The sequence below is a fragment of the Heterodontus francisci genome, chromosome 18, assembly GCF_036365525.1.
Source record: "Heterodontus francisci isolate sHetFra1 chromosome 18, sHetFra1.hap1, whole genome shotgun sequence".
Taxonomy (NCBI): domain Eukaryota; kingdom Metazoa; phylum Chordata; class Chondrichthyes; order Heterodontiformes; family Heterodontidae; genus Heterodontus; species Heterodontus francisci.
The window spans coordinates 73,111,142-73,135,585 of NC_090388.1; the positions used below are offsets into that span (position 1 = coordinate 73,111,142).

At 45.0% G+C, this 24,444-nt stretch overlaps 1 protein-coding gene and 1 pseudogene across 1 annotated transcript in view; both read right to left on the minus strand.

The window, feature by feature from the left end:
* The window catches only part of LOC137379885 (PDZ domain-containing RING finger protein 4-like), a 523,744-nt gene that overhangs the window by 335,601 nt on the left and 163,699 nt on the right, over window positions 1-24,444 (minus strand). The gene's annotated exons all lie outside the window — the stretch shown is intronic.
* LOC137379918 (5S ribosomal RNA) lies at window positions 15,250-15,368 on the minus strand (annotated as a pseudogene).

The following is a 24,444-nucleotide window of genomic DNA, read 5'->3' on the forward strand; positions in this document are numbered from 1 at the left end:
CAGGTTCCAACCCTATCAGAATATCCTGCTAACCCTTTCCCCCTTATGTACATACCTAGCTTCCCCTTAAATACATCTCTGCTACTCACCTCACCCACTTCACATTTCTCACCACTCTCTGAGTAAATAAATTCCTTACCAGGTCTGGCAGCATATCTCCACAGATACTGGCAGACCTGCTGAGTATTTGCAGCATTTTCTGTTTTTATTTCAGATTTCCAGCGCCTGCAGTATTTTGCTTTTGTAAAGAAATTCCTTAATTGGATTCCGTCAGTAAAGTGATGGAAGGTGTCATCGACAGCGCTATCAAGTGGCACTTGCTCAATAACCTGCTCACTGACGCTCAGTTTGGGTTCCGCCAGGGCCACTCAGCTCCTGACCTCATTACAGCCTTGGTTCACACATGGACAAAAATGCTAACTCCAGAGATGAGGTGAGAGTGACTGCACTTGACATCAAGGCAGCATTTGACAGAGTATGGCATCAAGGAGCACTAGCAAAACTGGAATCAATGAGAATCGGGGGAAAACTCTCCACTGGCTGGAGTCATACCCAGCACAAAGGAGATGTTGTGGTTGTTGGAGGTCAATCATCTCAGTTCCAGGACATCACTGCAGGAGTTCCTCAGGGTAGTGTCCTAGGCCCAACATCTTCAGTTGCTTCATCAATGAACTTCCCTCCATCATAAGGTCAGAAGTGGGGATCTTCATTGATGATTGCACCTCAGCACCATTCGTGACTCCTCAGATACTGAAGCAGTCTGTGTAGAAATGCAGCAAGACCTGGACAACATTCAGGCTTGGGCTGATAAGTGGCAATTTACATTCACGCCACACAAATGCCAGGCAATGGCCATCTCCAACAAAAGAGAATCCAACCATCTCCCCTTGACATTCAATGGCATTAAATTCACTGAATCCCCCACTATCAACATCCTGGGGGTTACCATTGAGCAGAAACCAAACTGGACCAGCCACATAAAATACTGTAGCTACAAGAGCAAGTCAGAGGCTGGGAATTCTGCATCGAATAACTCGCCTACTGTCTCCCCAAAGCCTGACCACCATCTACAAGGCACAAGTCAGGAGTGTAATGGAATACTCTCCTCTTGCCTGGATGAATGCAACAACACTCAAGAAGCTTGACACCACCCAGGACAAAGCAGCCCGCTTGATTGGCACCCCCTCCACCACTGACAAACAGTGGCAGCAGTGTGTACCATCTACAAGAAGCATTGCAGTAACACACCAAGGCTCCTGATAGCACCTTCCAAACCCGCGACCTCTACCACCTAAAAGGACAAGGGCAGCAGATGCATGGGAACACCACCACCTGCAAGTTCCCCTCCAAGTCACACACCATCCTGACTTGGAACTATATCACCGTTCCTTCACTGTTGCTGTGTCAAGATCCTGGAAATCCCTTCCTAACAGCACTGTTGGTGTACCTACTCCACACAGACTGCAGCGGATCAGCAAGGCGGCTTACCACCACCTTCTCAAGGGCAATTAGGGATGGGCAATAAATGCTGGCCTAGCTAGCAATGCCCACATCCCATGAAAGAATTTTTTTTTAAATTTATTAATGACCATCTTATATCTAGGGCCACTACTTTTGGACTACCCCCTACTCTCCAAGTCGAAACTTCCACTCTAAGTCTATCCTATCGAATGCCTTCATTAAAATCAGACAGGAAATCATTGTTGCCGACAATGCATTGAGGGAATGACTTGCATATGGCTTTGTCCCATGAAAATTGTTGTAGAGAGGCCAGATCACTGGAATCAGGATAATGGAGGTTCCATTTTAGTAATGTAAAGAACTAATGGGAATTAATTTAATAAGAACCAGAACAACAGCAGGATATTTGGTGCCCTGTCTTACCTGACCCATTTTCAAGGCTATTGTCAGAATCAAGTAGTCTACTGCATTCAGAAGGAGGCTAGCGCTCCATTCTGCTTATAGAAAAGCACAACATTGGTGGCACTTTAAATCAGAACATTTAAAGTGGATCAATCAGAATGGAACAGATTCCAAAGCAACCTCTTACACTGGTATACAGCTGTTTCTTTTTTTTTTAAATTATTAAAATCTTAGAGAGGAAAAGAAACAGGAGACAAGCTTCAAGAAGTTGATGCTCAGGGATTATTAACTGACCGGAATGCAATGATGTAGAATAGAAGTTTAGCAAATAACAAAACAAAGGCAAAGGGCCACATTGTACAGGACAGAAAGACATCAGTAACTGTGAAGGAGTAGGGGCTGGGATAGAGGGTTATCACTTTTTTTTTTCCTGTAGGTTATTCCAAGGAAGATTTCAAAATCTGGCATGGCCTTCAAGGTGTTTTGAACAGCAGTTGCTTGTTCAATGTCTTGCTTCAGGAGGACACAGTACGAAGCCTTAACCCCTGATCTCTCCATTCCTAAAGCCAACATGCAGAATAATTACATCCTCCAATATTCGGTTCTGATTCCAGATCTCAACTGCGCCTTGGCACTACACATGAAAACAAGCTCCAGAAATTGTTAGCAGGGAGAGGGAGGGTTAAGAATATATTTAAACTGGAGCAAGGCCCAAATCTGAATGTGGTTTTGATTTTGTTCCTTCGAACTGCAATTTTTGTTTTATTACAACCCATAGCAAAGCATAAAACTGGCCAGTGTGGTTTGGTCCAATTTCACCATTTATCATTCAGAACTATAGAAAAAAATTGTAATCGCAAGGTTTTTTTTTAGGTCAATCCCTATAATCCATTACCTGATATCCCTTTAACAGTTATTAAGTAAAATAAAAAGCTACAACTTAAAGGCCTACTGTTGGGGCAGCCTGTTGGCAGAAGCCATTGATATACCAATAAATCATGCCTTGGAATGCTAGGCTGTGGGCTTGCAATCGCCGTTTGCCTTCCTGTCAATGCCCAATCTCAGTTAAGGAATCAGTGCAAGACAGAAAATGCAAACTATCACCTGCACTGCAAGGCAGGGTGATTAAATACACATAGCTCTCTGACAATTCCTAGTAGCTAGTCACAGAGCAGCATTGGGAAAGCTAAGAAGCTGGTTGACTGCCCATCTTATCAGGCACTGAGTGATGCAAGTGTCAGCTTGGCTCAGTTATAGCACTCTCAACTCAGTCGGCAGGCCTTGGGTTCAAGCCCCACCCCAGAGTCTTGAACGCACAAGGGGTTCAATTGGTCTACACTGATAGTCCAGAAACGGGTGATATAAATTGGCAGCTTGTTTTACAACGCGCCTGATACGCTTTTCTTATTGGCATACAGTAATTTTACGCCCATCATCTAGACTGATTTTTGATGCAATCTTGAGGGAGTGCTGCATTATTGGAGATACTAGCTTTCAGATAAGATGTCAAATTAAGGTCCTGTCTACCTGTTCAGGAGGACATACAAGATCTCACAGCACTTAAATAGGAAGGTGCCTTCACCCAGTGATATAGCCAAAGTTTCTCCCTGAACCAATATCTCCAAATACAGATCAACTGGGCATTTATCTCACTGCTGTTTGTAAGACCATGCTCTAAGGATACTTGTTTGCTTGCAAAACAACAGTGACTGCACTACAAAAGTAATCAATTGGCCGCAACATCCTGAAAGGTGTTTAAAGCATGGCCATTCAATTTCAGAGAGATCGAGGCTGACGCTCCAGTGCTGTGCTCAGAGGGGCCAACGTTTGGATAAGACATTAAACCAAAACCCCGACTGCCCTCTCAGGTGGATTCTCAAAAATATCCTATGGCATTACTTCGAAGAGCAAGAGAGTTTCCCCCCAGTGTTCTGGCCAACATTTATCCCTGAATCAACACAATTAAAACATGAATATTGCTGAAAACAGAGACATTCTGTCGAAGCTTTTCGTCTTGCACTCATCAGGACAATTCACAAGAATACCAAAGTAAGGGAAAGCAACAAATTTATACTGCATGAGTGCTGATTGATTGGTAAGTGGACTCTGATTGGTAGAGGGATTGCTACGGAGAATACACCAGTCTATGGTGACTGACAGTAAGCTGCCAAGCTTTGTTTGAAATCTAAACCATCTTATTAAAACAGATTATCTGCTCATTATCACATAGCTGTTTGTATACTGGCTGCTGAGGTTCCTACATTATAACTGTGGCTACACTTCAAAATGCTTCATTGGATGTAAAGTTCTTTGAAATGTCCTGAGGTTATGAAAGGTGCTATATAAATGCCAAGTTTTTTTAAAACATTGAAAATTCAAACAGTGCTGCCTTCAGAGGTACCTATAAATCATAGAGTTTGAACCTTTCAAAATTATTCATATTAAAAGATCTAGTAGAGTCACAATCTGTCACTATATAAACATGGAAGTTACCTCATTGCGTTTAACCATCCTTGTAAGATGGACAAGATTCTTTAACTTATTTGACAGTGATAGCAGCAGTGATTTTTATGTGTTTCATGAGATCTAGATATATTCTCAGCCTTAGGGAAGCCACTCTGGAAAATCGTTAACTGCCAACATTACGCACCTCTGTTACCTCCCCAATAAGCTGGCAGTGAGCTGGTTGTTTCGTCAGCTTTTTATGTCTCAGTGAAAGTGGAACTGTGCTGAAAAAGTAATTTGAAACAAATGTGTGGAAGTAGCTGTATCGTTATAGGCTCATTCAACATATGTTTCGTATCAATTTGTAACCCTGACATCTCAGCATCACTTCCTGCCCTGTGTATCTACTGGCTAAGTTAGCTCCAAGTGCAGAGCTGGAAGGCTGTGCAATGGGACTTGATTCAAATGCTTCGTTTTCACATTTTCCATCAAGTGCTGTTTGAAGTCGAGTGTGTCGTGAATAGTGCCAGCTCACTGTGACTCATTCATATTCTAGTCTACGATCTTCACCCACGTAGCACTGGTTAGTTTATGAGCAAGACCACTGATATGAGGAAAAATAAATACTGAACCCCACTGATAAAAGAATTCTAAAATATCTTAGAGACACTTGTAACAAAGGTCTGACCTCGCAGTCACTGTAAGACAGTGGCACTAATTATAACCAATGGAGTCGTGCAATAGGAGAGAGAATGTGGATCTCAGCATGCACATTCTTTTGGAAAATAAACCGCGTTGGGGTGGGCGGACAAGACAAACTTAGGCTCATGGTCACTAACAAGCAATCACCCCCGGAGGTCCAATGGCTGCCAAATTAGAAGCGGTCATCTTTCAAGTGTCATGGGTGTCCATCCAAAAACAGGCATTGGGTGTTTTGAGTATGCTAATCAGGGTCCTCACGCTTGTTTCAGGATCCCACTTGAAACTGGCCATTGTGCTTCATTCACTGGGCCGGATTTTACGCTCATCCCGATGGCGGGTTTCGTGGCCGGGGAGGGGTGGGAGGGGACGGAGAGTCAGGGCAGAAGCGACCGCCACGGAACCAGATGCCGGGAATCCCGGTTGCGATTCTCCCGAGGGTGGGATAAGCCAACAACGGCCTTCCCGCCCTGCGGCCAAATAAGGACCTCTTCCCGCTACCACTGAGATCTTACCAGTGGCGGGGAGGGGTGGCCTGCTGCACGGGCAGCACGCCTTAGAAAACGAGGTGCCCTCCCTGCAGGCTTTGTGGGGGGGGGGGGGGGGCCCTCCATCATGGGCAATTTGTGGCCCATGAATGACCCCACCAGGAACAAATGTACCCCCCAGGACCCCACCCCACCCCCCTTGCCAGGGCCTTCAGGACTTGCTCCGGCGACCCCGCCTCACCAACTCTTCTCTGAATTTTCAGCGTTGGGCCTGGGTCCAAGGCCTCTGCAGTACCAGCTTGAACCAGCCCAAAAATTCCCCTAGGAGGCAGCCTTAGTGCTGATTACCCATCAGCAAACTGTCTCATGAAACCTTATATCACTGCTTCACCTGAAAAGGTGATGTGAACTCGGTTTCTCAGCACCCAAATCTAAACTCTTTTCTTCCTTGTGATGTGCTGGAGGAAGCAGAACCAGCCAGTTGTAGGTTCAGCGCCTCCATCGTTTCAGAGCAGGTTCTGTCACTCCCTCTCCCTGCAGACACCAGCCTGAAGACCTCCAGCATAGGTGAATTAGAGAGAGTGAGCCAGATGGAGTGGCACATGGAGCACCAGCAAGCAGGAGCAGCTGGTGATGGGAGCTGAGGAAGAAGCTGTTACAAATCAGAGAGTCACCACCAGCTTCCTCACACAGGGCTCCCATTAAGATTGCAGTCAAACCCTGATGATGTCATCAGAGCTGGATCGATAGAATTAAAGGAGAACCACATTGCCTTCTGGTGAGTGTTCCTCTCACCTGCTCAAAAGAGGTTACTAATGCAACCTGTTGGAACGCAGCAGGAGGGGTGAGGGGTTAAGTTGACTGGCCCGGTTTCCACTGGTTAAAAGGTTAAGGTCTATAGGGAAAGAGTGTAAAAAGTAATTGTGGGGGTGACGCAAGTACTTCATCTCAAGATTAGACAAACTTTCACAATATCAACTGCGTCAAACTACAGTTGTGATTGTGAAATAGGACAGATCAGAATTTCCTGGCACTGGTCACTTCCATTCTGCAAGGCAGATTTCAGCTGGAAAGTGTCTTTGCAAGATCCCAGTGCTTGACTTCCCCCTGCCTCCTACAATTAAGAATGCAGATCATTTCCCAGCTGTTAGTGTGTTGGTTGATTTTTCCAGGCCTGGCATGTTATAGCAAGCTGCAAGCTAGCTGTCAAAGAAGCACTCTCCAATAATTAACATGAAAAAAACACCAACCCATACAGTTCTTCTGTTGCCTGTTCAGCAGATTGATCTCTCCCACATGCCATCAAGTTTGCATTGCAATAGGATTAAGCCTGGAGTTGCTGCTCATGTAATATTTGGTCACGACGTGGGACAGCCAGCTTTAATCAGCCATCATATTTACAGCCTGGGGAGACTCTCCCCGCATGCATGCGCATCCAGTGGTGAAATATTAAATTATATTTGCTGAGTGTTTTCTGCCTCTGGGTCTCTCTAGTGCTACCCAGTGTGCACAAACGTCCAATGGAAATCTTCCACTGTATGAGTTGACTAATCTGGAAAAATCATGTTGGAAAATAATTTAACTACAAAGGGTTTCTTCTGAAAGACGGTAAGAGAATAACGTTACACAGAAATTCTTCATCCTGCAGTAACTTGAATTGGAGCAGTTGATAATGGAATACCCAATGAAATTAGTAAATCAGAAGAACTGGAGGCAGATAAGGAAAGGCCTTGCATTGAAATGGAACCTTTCACGACACCTCAGGACATCCCAAAGTACTTTATAGCCAATTAAGTGTTTTGAAGTGTAGTCACTGTTGTAATATAGGAAAGTGCGGCAGCCACTTTGCACACAGCACGATCCCGTGACAGCACTGAAATACAAAGCCAGATGTTTGGTTTTCATGATGTTGGTCGAGGGATAAATATTGGCCAGGACACCGAGAGAACTGTCCTGCTCTTTTCCAAATAATGTCACGAGATCTTTTACAACCATCAGTCAGGACAGATGGAGTCTCGGTTTAAAGAGGGGAGAGTGCTACCATTGAGCCACAGCTGACACTTGGAGCACTGCTTGACATAGCAACTTAAATGCTCACTCATGTTCATTCTGACTCCATCAATTCAACACAGAGCACCTATTAAAAGACAACCAGTTAGTAAACAGTATATTTTTAAAAAACCTAATTGTTAATGTCATGATCATTCCTCGCAAAGGCTCCGCAGTTTTCTGATAAGCAAAGTGCCAAGATGCCGTGCATACATGCAGAAAATTACAAATTAGGTTGTGCACCACTTATCACATGCTAAGGTTTGATTGCTGTGAAACCCCTGAGAAATGTTTATACATAATTATATTCCCAATTACTGGATTGAAGTTTACACTAAATTACGGTAATTGCCCTATTACAATGCTTACTGATGAGCAGATAATTACTGTTTATCTGAAAAAAGAATCCAATGTAATGTGTTTACTTTTTTTTAAACCATCAAGGATAATTTGAAAATCCTTACATCCAATAACATTGTACACCACCCATTATTGGGATCAATGTACAAGAGACTTCTTTGGCAGACTCGAGAAAGTAACAGCTCAATGATTTATCTGTCCTCTTACTGGTTCTGCTGGCCCATCTGGTACTGATTTGTTTCTGTTTCTGCTGGTATCCTGTGCTTCTCAACGGTACAGTTTTGGTGTGGGCTGCCTTTAAATTTTTAAGAGGTCATCAAAATAAAAGTCAAATTTTCCCCATCCCCTTGTGTCTCATCGTGAAGGCATTAATCATTGGGATGAAGAATGTCCTTTTCATTGAACATTGGTTAACAAATTGGAAGTTATTTTTATTACAACATGCCATTGAGTTGGGTCACTACTCTTGGTGATTCTCAGGGTGGGTGATAGTGTACAGCAAAGCAAACCTCAGAAATCAAGGCTTGATCTCACCATCAGCCTTGCTCCTGCCTGATTTTTAGACATGGTAAAAGGTGGCATCCCATTATAATAACACACTTGTTAAAAGCAGCAGCACCTCTTGTGCAATCTTCATTCTTTCACTCAGCCCCAGCGGCCTGTAAACTCATCACAACTGAATAGCACACCAAGATATTTGTGGATGGAATGTATTCCTCCACAGCATTTCTGAACTGCACAGGCAGCTGATGGGTTGCAAATCATGTTTCTTGGGCTACTGTGGCAGATAGCCTCAGTCAGCAGCACTCTTACCTCCAAGTCAGAAGTTTCCTATACAGACTGATTCTCATTCCAGTTAGTTTTGACAACCAAAGTAGTGAATGTAGTGTTCTCACTATTTCAAAAGAAATTCATAATTGAGGCTGATATTCTGGTGCCATAGTGAGTGTTGTATTGTCGGAGGTGCCATTCTTGGAAAGAAACATTAAAGAGAGGTCCCTATTTGGGTGGATGTTAAAGATCCTATGGAGCATTTGAAGAGCAACTAGGTGTTCTTCTGGTCCCCAACATTTCTCAATCAATCAACACCACCAGTTGAACTAGAAAGACAGACTTGCATTTATAGAGCGCCTTACATGACCACAGGAGAACGCAAAACATTTTATAGTCAATGAAGTATAGCTTTGAAGTATAGTCACATAGCAAAGTTCCATAAACAAGAATGATCAGTCAATCTGTTTTATTGATGTTGGTTGAGGATAAATATTGGCCAAAACACCAGGGAGAACTCTCCTGCTCTTCTGCGAATAGTGCCATGGGACCTTTTACAGCACTTCTGTTAAACTGAGGCCCTCTTTGCCTGTCCAGTTGGACATGAAGGATCGATCCCAGAGCACTATTCAAAGAAGAGTAAAGTGTATTCCTGGTGCTTGGGCCAATATTTATCCCTTAACCAACACTGCCCATCTAAACTGATCTTTCATCTCAATGTTGTTTGTGGCACCTTGCTGGACACAAATTGGCTGTCATGTTCGCTTAGAAAAATAAAAGTTCTTTTAGTAATTCTGGACCATTATTAGAAGGGCCGATAATGTTCCATCATGACAACATATGGTGCAGGGGAATGGACCATCATCTAACACATTGGCAGGAATTTTACACCACCCCAGCGAGCCACATGGTGGCGGTGGGGGGGAAAGGGTGGCATAAAATTGAGCGGCAAGCTCCAGGAGACCTTTCCGCCTCCGCCCCACTTTACGTGGGCCGGGGGTTAGGGAGAAATGGGCCACCCACCCCAGGCCAATCAAGGCCCTTAAGTGGCCACTTAACGGCCTTCACCCGCCTCCACGGGGATTTTACCCGTAGCAAGCAGGCAGCTGGGAGACGTGAAAGGCCGCCCAGTAAACTTTGGCGGCATCTCGGCACACTGGGGGGTGGAGAGGGACCCTGATGATTGGGCACAGGGTGCCCGATGGAGGGCCGCCCCCGCCTCCCCAACCACCCCCAGGACCTAAGAAGCCCCCCTTCCCCCCCAAACAACCACCCTTGCCGCGCCAGGGATCGATGAATTACCTTCTGGCGAGGCAACCCTAACTTACCTGCAGTCCTGGCTCCATGTCCTCGGCTGGGCTGTAGTCCCAGCAGTGGCCACCGCTCCCAGTGGAGCTGCTGGGACTAAGAGCTGCTGGCTCAATGATTGTCGGCAGCTGAATGAGGCGGGACTTCCTCCCTGAAGCGTGGAAGTCTCACCTCAGACCAATTAAAGCCCAGGGAGCCATAAAATGTGGGTCGGCTCCCAAGGCGAGGCAGAAGTAGGTTTGCCACAGACTTTTACGACGGTGGCCAGCTCCCGTCCGCCTGATGTAAAATCCAGCCCATTGATTAGTACAGTTTTTTTTTAAGCTCTTGGAACAATGACTGTCACGAATAATTGAGCTTGATAAACAGTTTGTGCTGCTGGAATTTTTTGTTAAATCAATGTTATGGGATGTGGGCATCGCTGGCAAGGCCAGCATTTATTGCCCATCCCTAATTGCCCTTGAGAAGGTGGTGGTGAGCTCCCTTCTTGAACAGCTGCAGTCCATGTGGGGTAGGTACACCCACAGTGCTGTTAGGAAGGGAGTTCCAGGATTTTGACCCAGTGACAATGAAGCAACGGCGATATAGTTCCAAGTCAGGATGGTGTGTGACTTGGAGGGGAACTTGCAGGTGGTGGTGATCCCACACAACTGCTGCCATTGTCCTTCTAGGTGGTTGGGGTCGTGGGTTTGGAAGGTGCTGTCTGAGTAGCCTTGGTGTGTTGTTGCAGTGCATCTTGTAGATGGTACACACTGCTGCCACTGTGCATCGGTGATGAAGGGAGTGAATGTCGAAGGTGGTGGATGGGGTGCCAACCAAGCGAGCTGCTTTGTCCTGGATGATGTCAAGCTTCTTGAGTGTTGATGGAGCTGCACCCATCCAGGCAAGTGGAGAGTATTCCATCACACTCCTAACTTGTGCCTTACAGATGGTGGACAGGGTTTGGGGAGTCAGGAGGTGAGTTTCTCACCACATGATTCCTAGCCTCTGACCTTGTAGCTATGGTATCTAAATTGGCTACTCCAGTTCCCCCAGGATGTTGATAGTGGGGGGTCAGCAATCATAATGCCATGAATGTCAAGAGGAGATGGTTAGATTATCTCTTGTTGGAGAAGGTCACTGCTTGGCACTTGTGTGGCGCGAATGTTACTTGCCACTTATCATCCCAAACCTGGATATTATCCAGGTCTTGCTGCATTTCTACATGGACTGCTTCAGTAGCTGAGGAGTCATGAATGGTGCTGAACATTGTGCAATCATCAGCGAACATCCCCACTTCTGATCTTATGAAGGAAGGTCATTGATGAAGCAGCTGAAGATGGTTGGGCCGAGGACACTACCCTGAGGAACTCCTGCAGTGATGTCCTGGAGCTGAGATGTTTGACCTCCAACAACCACAGCCATCTTCATTTGCGCTAAGTACGACTCCAACCAGTGGAGAGTTTCCCCCCGATTCCCATTGACTCCAGTTTTGCTCGGGCTCCTTGATGCCATACTTGGTCAAATGCTGCCTTGATGTCAAGTGCAGTCACTCTCATCTCACCTCTGGAGTTCAGCTCTTTTGTCCATGCTTGAACCAAGGCTGTAATGAGGCCAGGAGCTGCGTGACCCTGGCGGAACCCAAATGGAGTGTCACTGAGCAGGGTATTGTTCAGCAAGTACCGCTTGATAGCACTGTCGATGACACCTTCCATCACTTTACTGATGATTGAGAGTAGACTGATGGGGCGGTAATTGGCCATGTTGGACTTGCCCTGCTTTTTGTGTACGGTACATCGCTGGGCAATTTTCTACATTGCCAGATAGATGCCAGTGTTGTAGCTGTACTGGAACAGCTTGGCTTGGGGCACGGCAAGTTCTGGAGCACAGGTCTTCAGTACTATTGCTGGAATGTTGTCAGGGCCCATAGCCTTTGCAGTATCCAGTGCTTTCAGTCGTTTCTTGATATCACATGGAGTGAATCGAACTGGCTGAAGACTGGCATCTGTGATGCTGGGGACTTCAGGAGGAGGCCGAGATAGATCATCGACTTGGCACTTCGGGCTGAAGATTATTGCAAATGCGTCAGCCTTCGCTTTTGCACCAATGTGCTGGGCTCCCCCATCATTGAGGATGGGAATATTTGTGGAGCCACCTCCTCCTGCTAGTTGTTTAACTGTCCACCACCATTCACGGCTGGATGTGGCAGGACTGCAAAGCCTAGATCTGATCCGTTGGTTGTGGGATCGCTTAGCTCTATCTATTGCATGCTGCGTACGCTGTTTGGCATGCAAGTCGTCCTGGGTTGTAGCTTCACTAGGTTGACACCTCATTTTGAGGTATGCCTGGTGCTGCTCCTCTTATGCCCTTCTGCACTCTTCATTGAACCAGGGTTGGTCTCCTGGCTTGATGGTAATGGTAGAGTGGGGGATATGCTGGGCCATGAGGTTACAGATTGTGGTTGAGTACAATTCTGCTGCTGATTGTCCACAGCGCCTCATGGATGCCCAGCTTTGCACTGCTAGATCTGTTTGAAATCTATCCCGTTTAGCACGGTGGCAGTGCCACACAACACGATGGAGAGTATCCTCAATGTGAAGATGGGACTTGGTCTCCACAAGGACTGTGCGGTGGTCACTCCAACCAATACTGTCATGGACAAAAGCATGTGCAGAAGGCAGATTGGTGAGAATGAGGTCAAATATGTTTCTCCCTCTTGTTGGTTCCCTCACCACCTGCCGCAGACCCAGTCTAGCAGCTACGTCCTTCAGGACTCGGCCAGCTCAGTCAGTAGTGGTGCTACCAAGCCACTCTTGGTGATGGACATTGAAGTCCCCCACCCAGAGAACATTCTGTGCCCTTGCCACCCTCAGTGCTTCCTCCAAGTGCTGTTCAACATGGAGAAGTACTGATTCATCAGCTGAGGGAGGGCGGTAGGTGGTAATCAGCAGGAGATTTCTTTGCCCATGTTTGACCTGATACCATGAGACTTCATGGGGTCTGGAATCGATGTTGAGGACTCCCAGGCAACTCCCTCCAGACTGTATACCACTGTGCCGCCACCACTACTGGGTCTGTCCTGCCAGTGGGACGGGACATACCTGGGGATGGTGATGGCAATGTCTGGGACATTGTCTGTAAGGTATGATTCCGTGAACATGACTATGTCAGGCTGCTGCTTGTCTGTGGGACAGCTCTCCCAACTTTGGCACAAGCCCCCAGATGTTACTGCGAAGGACTTTGCAGGGTCGACAGGGCTAGGTTTGCCGTGGTCATTTCCAGTGCCTAGGTCAATGCCGGGTGGTCTGTCCAGTTTCATTCCCTCTTGACTTTGTAGCGTTAAGATACAACTGAGTGGCTTGCTAGGCCATTTCAGAAGGCATGTAAGAATCAACCACATTGTTGTGGGTCTGGAGTCACATGTAGACAAATAGTGTGCCTCTTGCCCCACTGATCAAAATGGAAGGTAGCTGTGTTCTGCAGTAAGAAAAGTGAAATACAAACACACATAAGGGGTACTGTCACATCAATATTTGATCTCTGGAACAGGCCTGCAGACAGTTTTTAAAAAATTAATTGCTAACCTAATAGATGGACAGTTTCGCACTGCCCTTACTACGTTTATGAACCACTCATGAAAAATAGAACACAGCATAGTTGGCAGCAAAGGCAAGGAAAATATTTTTCTGATCAGCCATCCTGTTTCTCTCTTAATGCTCCTGCCTTTTCTTACCTATTAAGAGTAACATTAGGTTGCAGGATTCAGTATCTCAGTTACATCAATGCCCAGAGGGTGATGGGCATTAGTATACACACATCTGACAAACTCAAATATATAGATAATTATTTGGTGCCCCCACAGCATTAATTCTGAGCACTCTTTTATGACTTTCAGAGAATCACTTTGTGCTGTTTGAAGTCGATTCATTGCTGTATTATTCTGAGCTTCTAACCCTCTCAGAGGGTTGTTAATTTTTGGAATTCTCTTCCCCACAGAGCAGTAGAGGCTGGGTCATTGAATACATTCAAGGCTGAGCTCGACAGATTTTTGATCTACAAGGGAGTCAAGGGTTATAGGGGGAAGGCAGGAATGTAGATTTAAGGCCACAATCAGATCAGCCATGATCTTATTAAAGGGCGGAGCAGGCTCAAGGGGCTGAACGGTCTATTCCTGCTCCTATTTCTTATGTTTTTCTATGAGCTTTCTCAACTCGTTCACAGTAATCTTAAGGTTTTGTTTAAATTCAATCCTCCAACATGGCTGATGTCTTAAATTCCCTGTACAATTTATATCCTGTAAAAATTTCACAATTACCTCAGATCAGTAATGATGGAACTGTTGCACACTGCCAAGTCTGCTGTAATGCCCATACAGAACCTGTGCTTTTGGACAATGAGCCTGTGAAGCAGGACAACAATGTGCACTTGCGCAGCACTTTTAATGTTGCAAAGCTTCACAAGAGCGTGATAAGACAACAAAACCGACACGAAGCCGAAGAAGGAAATATTAGAACAGGTGATCAAAGAGGTAAGTTTTAAAGTGTTTTAAGGAGGAAATTCCAGAACTTAGGACCTAGACAGCTGAAGGCACAGCTGCCAATGATGCAGTGAAGACAGTGGGGCATGCATGAGGTTGGAACTGGAGGAATACAGATTTCTCAGATGGTTATAGGGCAGGACAAGACATGACATAATCAAGTTTAGCAGAGGCTGTGATGGGGTACCCATTTCAAACTTACTATTAGACTCCGATACTACTACAGTAACAGATTACAGAACGGCTTTACTGTGCTCGGAGGCATACAGCTTCCATCTGACTATTCTTGAACCACACTGTAGAAACCGGACAAACTAATGTTGTTGCCATTTTCTTTAAATATTCAGACACCACGACCTGAACTAAGTTTAGTTCAAAGGATCTGCCTGTCCTTTTATACAGACACTTTAAAATGGCTCCCCATGTAATTGTTTTTGCTTCCCCCATGCACTGCTTTTGTTAGTTAAGAGGCCGAGAGGTGCTTCCCCAACACTGCACAGGTTTCAGTGTCAGCTGTGGCTCAGTTGCTGGCACTCTCACCTCTGAGTCAGAAGGTTGTGAGTTTAAGTCCCACTACAGAGTCCTGAGCACTAGGCTGACACTCCAATAGAGTACTGAGAAACTATTGCACAGTTGGAGGTGCCGTCTTTCAGATGAGATGTTAAACCGAGACCTCGTCCACCTTGTCATGTGGAATTAAAAGATCCCCTGGCACTATTTCGAATAACAGGGGAGTTATCCCGTTTTTTTTTCCTACTGCACCTGGTATCCCCAGGCAGTCTCCCATCCAAGTACTAACCAGGTGTGAGTCTGCTTAGCTTCTGAGATCAGACGAGATCAGGCATTTTCAGACTAGTATGGCCCTTGTGTCCTGGCAATAGCTGTCCCTCACTCAATCAACATAACTAAAACAGATTATCTGGTCATTATCACAGTGCTGTTGGTGAGAGATTGCTGTTCAAGGGCAATTAGGGATGGGCAATAAATGCTGGCCTAGCCAGCGATGCCCACATCCCTGAATGAATATACCAAAAAAAACGGCTGCTGTGTTTCCTACATTACAACAGTGACTACACTTCACAAGTACTTCATTGGCTCTAAGCATTTTGGGATGTCCTGAGGTCATGAAATGCACTATATAAATGCTAGTCTTCCTTTTATAATACAGGGGACAGTGTGGAAATGCTGCACCACAGTATAACACGAGCAGGAGAGAGGAATTCACAGGGCAGACATTAGCTTGCACCAGAAGATCAGTTTATGCCAGTCACTGAGCATCATCCCTGGCAGTGGTGCAGCAACAGATGCCACATTCCTTGTCTGGCTAATCGGTGGCCTGCCTCTGAAGGTAGCAGTGAGGAACTGGTCAGGGAAGATGTACAGATTTCAAAGAGCTGTGGCTTTGAGAAATCTTGGCTGCTTTTTCAGTTGTCAGCAGTCTTGCATATCTATCCAACTACATCTGGGACAGTTTCCCCAAGTTCATTGGACATTCACAGCTGTCAGACATCCAACATCAACAAAAAAACTTCCTCTTCAACTCATCATCATGTTTAAAAAGATATTTCCTTCTAATTCAGAGTAAAGTAAACACACACTAAGCTAGTTGGGGGTATCTAATACAATCCAGCTCTCAGGGATATCTTCCATTATATGGCTCATTTCCTTCCTTCACATAATCATGTTTCTTGCAGAGAGAAGATCTCATGTGGGGATAAGAATCAAATTGTTTCTCTCCTGTAATTACATTTTAGTGATTCAAAGAAAACTGAAAATCCAATACAGTCCTACTGCAAATCTCGTAATCTGATTGCACCTCATTTAAGATTGGTCTAGTCCAACAAGGTGACCTTTGCACTGCATGCCTTTGACAGAGTCTGAGACAGCAGCTTGGAAGACAAGATTGGGTCAAAGTACCACACTGTGTACATTTGGTATAAAGGAAAACTTCCAGCTGTCTTCTTTGGAAACTTCTAAACATGTGCCAAAATAATGTTATCTTGAGGGTTCAGTGTCAATAAGAATACAATTACTGGTGAATGAATCATTAAAGAATATTGTAAGGTCTTGGCGTGGAGCTCTGAGCCACTGATGTCATTTTCTGGTAACTTCTTTAGTTCTATTTTATCCATTCTATTTGCTCTTCTTGACGACTTTTGTTGAAAACACTATATTTCCCCTCCTGAACTGAAATGTTGTCCTTTCCTGAAGGTTCAGACTCTTACTGGGTACAATTACACTGGCCACCAGCAGCCTTCTGGTACCAGACCCAAGTGGCCATTTCCAATAGATTAATTCATAGAGTCAGAGTCGTACAGCAGAGAAACAGGCCCTTCGGCCCACCGCATCCATGCCGACCATAATGCCTATCTATACTAATCCCACCTGCCTGCATTAATTCCATATCCCTCTATGCCTTGCTCATTCAAGTACCTGTCCAGATGCCTCTTAAATGTCGCTACTGTTCCTGCCTCCACCACCTTCTCAGGCAGCTCATTCCAGATACCCACTATTCTTTGTGTGAAAAATTTACCCCTTTGATCCCCTTTAAACCTCCTCCCTCTCACCTTAAATCTATGCCCTCTAGTTTTAGTCACCCCTACCATGGGAAACAGACTCTGGCTATCTACCCTATCTATGCCTCTCATAATTTTATATACCTCTATCATGTCCCCTCTCAGCCTCCTTCACTCCAGGGAAAACAGACCCAGCCTATCCAATCTCTCTTTATAACTCCAAACCAGGCAACATCCTTGTGAATCTTTTCTGCACCCTCCCTAGCTTAATCACATCTTTCCTGTAGTGCGGGGACTAGAACTGCACACAGTACTCCAAATGCAGCCTAACGTTATGCACAACTGTAACATGACGTCCTAACTCTTGTACTCAATGCCTCAGCCGATGAAGGTAAGCATGCCATATGCCTTCTTCACCACCCTGTCTACCTGTGTTGCCACTTTCAGGGAACTACGTACTTGCACCCCAAGGTCTCTCTGCTCAACAACACTCCTCAGGTCCCTGCCATTCACTGTATATGTCCTGCCCTGGTGTAACTTCCCAAAATGCATCACTTCACACTTGTCTGCGTTAAATTCCATTTACCAATTCCTTGCCCACTTTCCCAGTTGATCTATATCCTGTTGTAACCTTAGACAACCTTCTTCACTGTCCACTATACCACCAATTTTGGTGTCATCTGCAAACTTACTAATCATGCCCCTTACATTCACATCCATTAATATATATGACAAACAACAGAGGGCCCAGCACCGATCCCTGCGGCACACCACTGGTCACCGGCCTCCAATCTGAAAAACAACCCTCCACTACCACCCTCTGCCTTCTATCACCAAGCCCATTTTGTATCCAATTTGCTAGCTCACCCTGGATGCCATGTATTTGAACCTTCTGGACCAGCCTACCATGCAGGACCTTGTCAAAGGTCTTGCTAAAGTCTATGTAGACAACGTCCATCGCCCTGCCCTCGTCAATCCTCTTGGTCACCTCCTCGAAAAACTCAATCAAATTTGTGAGACATGATTTCCCATGCACAAAGCCAATTCAGATAGTGACTATTGGCTGGCTGATCAACCATCAGGTGCATCACTGCCAAGTCTGATCCAGTCTTCAGCTAACATCCGCCTGCAGCTTCCAGCATGGGTTTCTGGATAGTAATAATAAGCAGTTACACTGACTGATGTTCCCCGTCCTTAGCTTTCATAGAGCAACGTGAAGAACATTCTAACTACTGCGCTAATGCACAGCAAATGGAAAGGCATGGCTCAATGGTAGCAATCGCTCCTCAGTCAGAAGGCTGTCGTTTCAAGTCCTACTTTAGAAATTTTGAGCACATAATCTAGGCTGGCACTTCAGTGCAGTACTGAGGGAGTGCTTTAGATGCTGTCTTTCTTTAAACTTGGGTCCTGTCTGCCCTCTCAAATGGCTGTAAAAGATCAGAAAACAGGACCAAGAACCCAAGACTGATTTTTTTACCCTTAATCAGAGGTGCTGAAGCCAACTGCAGCATGCTAAATGTTGTAATAGTTGAAATCAGAAAACTCAGCTCATATCATAATGGAATCTGGGACCTTCTGGTCTGCATGACTCACTACCACACTGGGCAGTGACTTCACCCACTAGGCCACCAAAGAAACAGAATGATATTGAAAACAGAAATCTGACGCAAATTTAGGTATGGTTACCATCAAAACATCAACCAACCAAAAATAAGGTTTTAATAGTACAACTTGGGGGAACAACATAGCAACAGCACTTTTTTTTTTACAAAGTGGTATTTATACAGCTTGTTGTGCTGACTGACCAAAACTCAAAATCGTCCAACCCTTCGGAACTGCTGGAATACCAAGCACTGGAGCTTTGATCAATAACACCTTTACAGCTCAAAAGGCCTGTTTTATTTCAGCATTATTTTCAACACACAGTAATCAATCTGTAGACATTTGGCTTCAGAACAGTTACTGCACTTCAAACAGTTACCGAAGCATTCCATTGGGAAAGATTTCTGGTACATAAAATCTTCCTTTCCCTTTACTACTTTGCAAAATTACAAACTAGATCAAAATACTTAATTTCTGATTACACATTAACTACCTGTGGTGAGAGTAGGGCAGAATTTGGTTCGAGGCTCCAAACTTCAGAACAAACCAACATCCCGACATGGATGAGCAACACAAGAAGCCCATTTCAAAAAGGCTAAGTGAGGCACTTAAGATCCCAGCTTTTTAAAGAGTAAGCCCCTAGACACTGTAATCTCTGAAATAAGGAACAGGTTGCAAGGAGACACATAGGAAACATGTGATATGATGTGAAAGTTGTAACCAAAATAAAACATGTGATGCTTGGGATACTTGGGACAAATGATGTCCAGTTCCTCATCATCTGCAGACTTATGTTCAACACACCACAACCTTAACATTCTATGTGCTATTTGCTTCAAATGCTACCACGTAGTATTAAGTATCTTAAATGCAAATGCTTTTTTTTAAAGAAAAGGCAGTTCATTGGTGGATTGACACCAAGAACTCTGGATTTTCTATGATGCCAATATTTGGACTGCTAATGTGACTCTGTAAGGGAGATAATGGTGAAAGAGGAATGGTAAGATGGGCCAGTTTTATTTCAGATCTAAGAATTGTAGCCCTGCATTGAGGGGATAGCTTGCCTTCCATTGCCTTGAGGCATACCTTTCCTCCATTTGTTGGGACTCTCTGAAAACCAAACTGCCTTTCTTCCATTCTTACTTCCTGCAAATCTCCTCTTAAAGCTTATTTCTTAGACTGTCCCTTTAGTTTGCCCCTCCACAGAATCCCATCTGTCGCCTCCTTCCTCTGTACTACATCTCTGATAATACCATGCTGAGCCATCTCTGATAATCAACAACATTTGTATGTGTATGCAACACCCTTCACAAGAGGTCTTAGAGTCAGAAAGTCATAGGGCTAAGCCTCACTTCAGAGACTTTAGCACATAACTCTTTAATGCAGTATTGAAGGAATGCTACACTGTCAAAGGTGCCATAAATCAAATTAGATTTTAAACCCTTGGCTCGGTCTGCTCCATTAGGTGGTGTAAAATATCCCATACTATTGAAAGAGGAGCAGGAGAGTCCACCTGGTGTCCTGGCCAACATTTGTCCCTCAAACCAACAAGAATACAGTAGATTATCTGGTCATTATCAAATTGCTGTTAGTGGGTCATTGCTGTACGCAGATTCCCTGTTTTACAAAAATGTCAACAATTCCAAAGTACTTAAGCAACACACTACAAATGCTGGAAATCTGAAATAAAAAACAGGAAATGCTTGAATACTCAGCAGATCAAGTATTGACCTAAAACGTTAACTCTGTTTTTCTCTCTTTACAGATGCTGCCTGACCTGTTGAGCATTTCCAGCATTTTCTGTTTTTAATTCAAAAGTACCTCACTGGCTGTGAAGTGCGCTAGGCTGCCCGAGATCATGACAGGCGCTATATGAATGGAAATTCTTTCCAACTTTCTTTTCCACTTGATGCCATCCTCTCTACATGTAAATACTGAGACATTCCATGTGAAGGGGGATAAATAAACAGCACTGGGAGTCAGACATTCAGTACAGAGGAATGAGGAGAACGAGCCAGACAGCAGAACTGAGACACAGGTCAAGAAGCAGATATACAGCACACATGAGCAAGAGACAGACTGGCAAAGATGGAGCTATAACTTGAGAGGCAGACACTAAGGGTTGGATTTTAAGGAGCCCTCGACTTCGGGCTCCGTGGGGGGAGGGGCCTGAAGATGGCCCGCCACGGACCTCGACACTGGCAGGGCCTGGCCCGATCCTCTCGGCAGTGGCGAGGCACTGCGGTGGCCTCCCCGCCGCTGGGCGACGGGACCACAATTTGAAAATTGGAAAACGAGGTCAAATTGACGTCATGGGTGTGGGGAATGGCGGGAAGGGTTATAGTTTAAAGGTCGTGCAGTTGGGGGGGGGGGGGGGTGAATGTCAGATGGTAAAGATAAGTGTTTTGGGGGAGGGGGAAGGCAAATAATTAATTTAATTGTTATTGGGGGGTGGGAGAGGGGCAAAAGAGAGGTATTTATTTAATTTCATTCAATCTTTCTTTAAATATTTAAATATGCGGGTAGGACTACCAGCCCTTTAAAAATGGCATCGATGCCTGCGCACAGGCAGCTCATGCCATTGCTGGGGTCAGACAGCCCACCCCTCCACATGATCGGAGGGTTGCGGCCCACCCTGGCTATTTAAATGAGTCACTGTGCTTGGAATCGTGGCTGCTCTTTGGCGTGCGGCCCACGTGGATGGGTCGCCATTTTATTTGCTCGCCACCGATTTCAGCAGCAGGTTTATAAAATTCTTAGCATCGGGAGAGGATCGCGATAGAGGTGTGCAAAAAGAACTAAATGGGAGAAGGAGCAGCGTCAGGAACATGCAAACGGAGGGGGAGACTTACCATTGCAGGCGCAATAGGACGTGAAAGGTGCTGTATAAATGCAAGTTGTTGTGAAACAGAGATACCTGGAAAGGGCTTGAAAGCAACGAGAATCGAACAGTCAATGACTGTGGCACGTTTGAGCTTGGATGTCTCAACAAAACAAAATAAATGTCGGAAATAAATGACTGCAGCTACCTATGAATTTGTGCACGGGTGGACTTAATCGCATCAGGTCAAAAGCAGCATTTCTGCTGCGTAATGGAAACTAAGTCACGAGGGTCAAGATTGGAGGTTACTGAATGATGCAAACAATCCACAGATCATTTTTCGGAAATGTTTTAGGTATAAATGCATTTCCAATTCTTTTCTCTCTAGCACAAGACACTTTTGAGCATTTCTCCGCACTTTCAGATTCATGCCTGAGGGCCTGCTTCGATCCTGTGCCGATCTTTTGCCAAAGGGCATGAGTGATAAATTGAATGTTATTTTCGACATTTTTTTTTGTTGTATTGACCCAATCATCTGTCTGTCACCATTTTCATGACTGGAATTTCAACCTGGTACAGAAAATAGCATGGCATAACAAATCCCTCCTTGTTTGCAAAATCCTCTTGCAAAATTAAGTGCTCTGTCACCTTGGTGACATTTAGTTCTGGGGACAGAGATCCCTCACCAAAATGAACTAAAAAGGAAATAAATTTGCAGCAGTTTTCTGGCTGTAATTTGTACCTGCAGGGTGTTCTGGGAGAGTGCCGTGTAGTGTCTCCCCCTCTTCTCTGCTCCTCACTGGCCACTATCCGATCTATGCACCAATAGCTCATTTATGAACCGAGATAGTCAGCAAGCTATTTCATGGCTGGGATTGGGGATGAAGGATGGTGGGGAATAGCCATCTCCCATTCTCATTCAGAGTTTGCATACTTTCCAACAGATACCACTGGGAAGCATTCCAGAGCAGGAACCACTGTTTACCACCAGCACCCCCAACCTCTCATTAGCCCTCTTGAAACTCACTGAGCAGGGACCACCTAAATCAGTATAGAATCATCGAAAGTAAGGCACAGAAAGAGGCCACTTGGCCCATCGTGTCTGTGCCAGCCAAAAAAGATCCACCTGTTCTAATCCCACCTTCCAGCATTTGATTCATAGCCCTGCAGCTTACGGCACTTGAGGTGCATATCCAGACTCCCTTTCGAATGAGTTGAGGGTCTCTGCCTCAACTACCCTTTCAGGCAGTGAGTTCCAGACCGTCAGCACCCTCTGGGTGAGAAGGTTTTTCCTCATCTCCTCTCTTAATTTTTCTACCAATCACTTTAAATCTATGCCCCCTCGTCACTGACCTCTCTGATAAGGTGAATAGACCTTTCACATCTCATCGGTGCTGCTTTCAGTGCTTCTCCTTATTTTAACTAAATCTATCTGTGTTAGGTTGATAAAAGTCCATTTGCTGGTAACATCCTGCTGAGTACAAGTTTCCATAAACTCTCAATCCCCTTCCTCACACACACACAGTATTATCTGGTTGCAATATAATTGTGTTATATTCTCCTCAATAAATAATAAGGGAAACCTGATAACATGTTGTCACGGCCACAAAGAAAACAGAATACATCATGTATTTATCAAACGACCATTCTCCTGTGCTGTACAGAGCCTTCACTGTGACGTCAGCTATGGCTCTGCAGATAACACCTTTGCTTTGGGATCAGAAGGTCATAGATTCACATCTCATTCCAGAACACTCTTCAGCACATAATATAAGCTGGGACTTCAGTGCAGTACTGAGGGAGTGTCGTACTGTTGGAGGGGATGTCGCGCAGATGAGACGTTAAACTGTAGCTCCATCTACTCTCTTAAGTTGATGTAAAAGCCACCCACATTTCAACGAAGAGCAGGGTACTTTCCCCCGTGGCCTGGCCAATATTTATCCTTCAACCAACATCACTGAGACAGATTATCTGGTAATTATCACATAGAATCATACAACGGTTACAGCACAGAAGGAAGCCGTTCAATCCATCATGTCTGTACTGGCTCTCTGAAGGAGCGATTTACCTAGTACCACTCCCCTGCCTTCTCCCATAGCCCTTCACATTCTTCCCTTTCAGATATTAAGCCAATTCCCTCTTGAATGCCTCGATTAAATTTGCCTCCATCGCACTCTCGGGCAGTGCATTCCAGATCCTAACCACTCACTGCGTGAAATAGTTTTTCCTCATGTCACCATTGTTTCTTTTGCCAACTACATTAAATCTGTGCCTCTGGTTCTCAATCCTTCCACCAATGGGAACAGTTTCTCCCTATCTACTCTGTCCAGATCCCTCATGATTTTGAACACCACTATCAAATCCCCTCTCAACCTTCTCTACTCAAAGGAGAACAACCCCAGCCTCTCCAATCTATCCACGTAACTGTGAAGTTCCTCATCCCTGGAATCATTCTCGTGAATATTTTCTGCACCCTCTCCAACATCTTCACATCCTTCCTAAAATGTGGCACCCAGAACTGGACACAATACTCCAGTTGAGGCCGAACCAGTGTTTCATACAAGTTTAACATAACTTCCTTGCTTTTGTACTCTATGCCCCTATTGATAAAGCCGAGGATGCTGAATGCCTTATTAACCACTCTCTCAACTTGTCCTGCCACCTTGAATGATTTATGCGCATATATGCCCAGGTCCCTCAGCTCCTGTACCCCCTTTAGAATTGTACCCTTTATTTTATATTGTCTCTCCGCGTTCTTTCTACCAAAATGAATCACTTCACATTTCTCTGCATTAAATTTCATCTGCTGCTTGTCCACTCATTCCACCTACCTATGTCCTTTTGAAGTTCGACACTATCCTCCTCACAGTTTACAATACTTCCAAGTTTTGTATCATCTGCAAATTTTGAAATTGTGCCCTGTACACCAAGGTCCAGGTCATCAATATATATCAGGAGCAGCAAGGGTCCCAACACTGACCCCGAGGAAACTCCAATACAAACCTT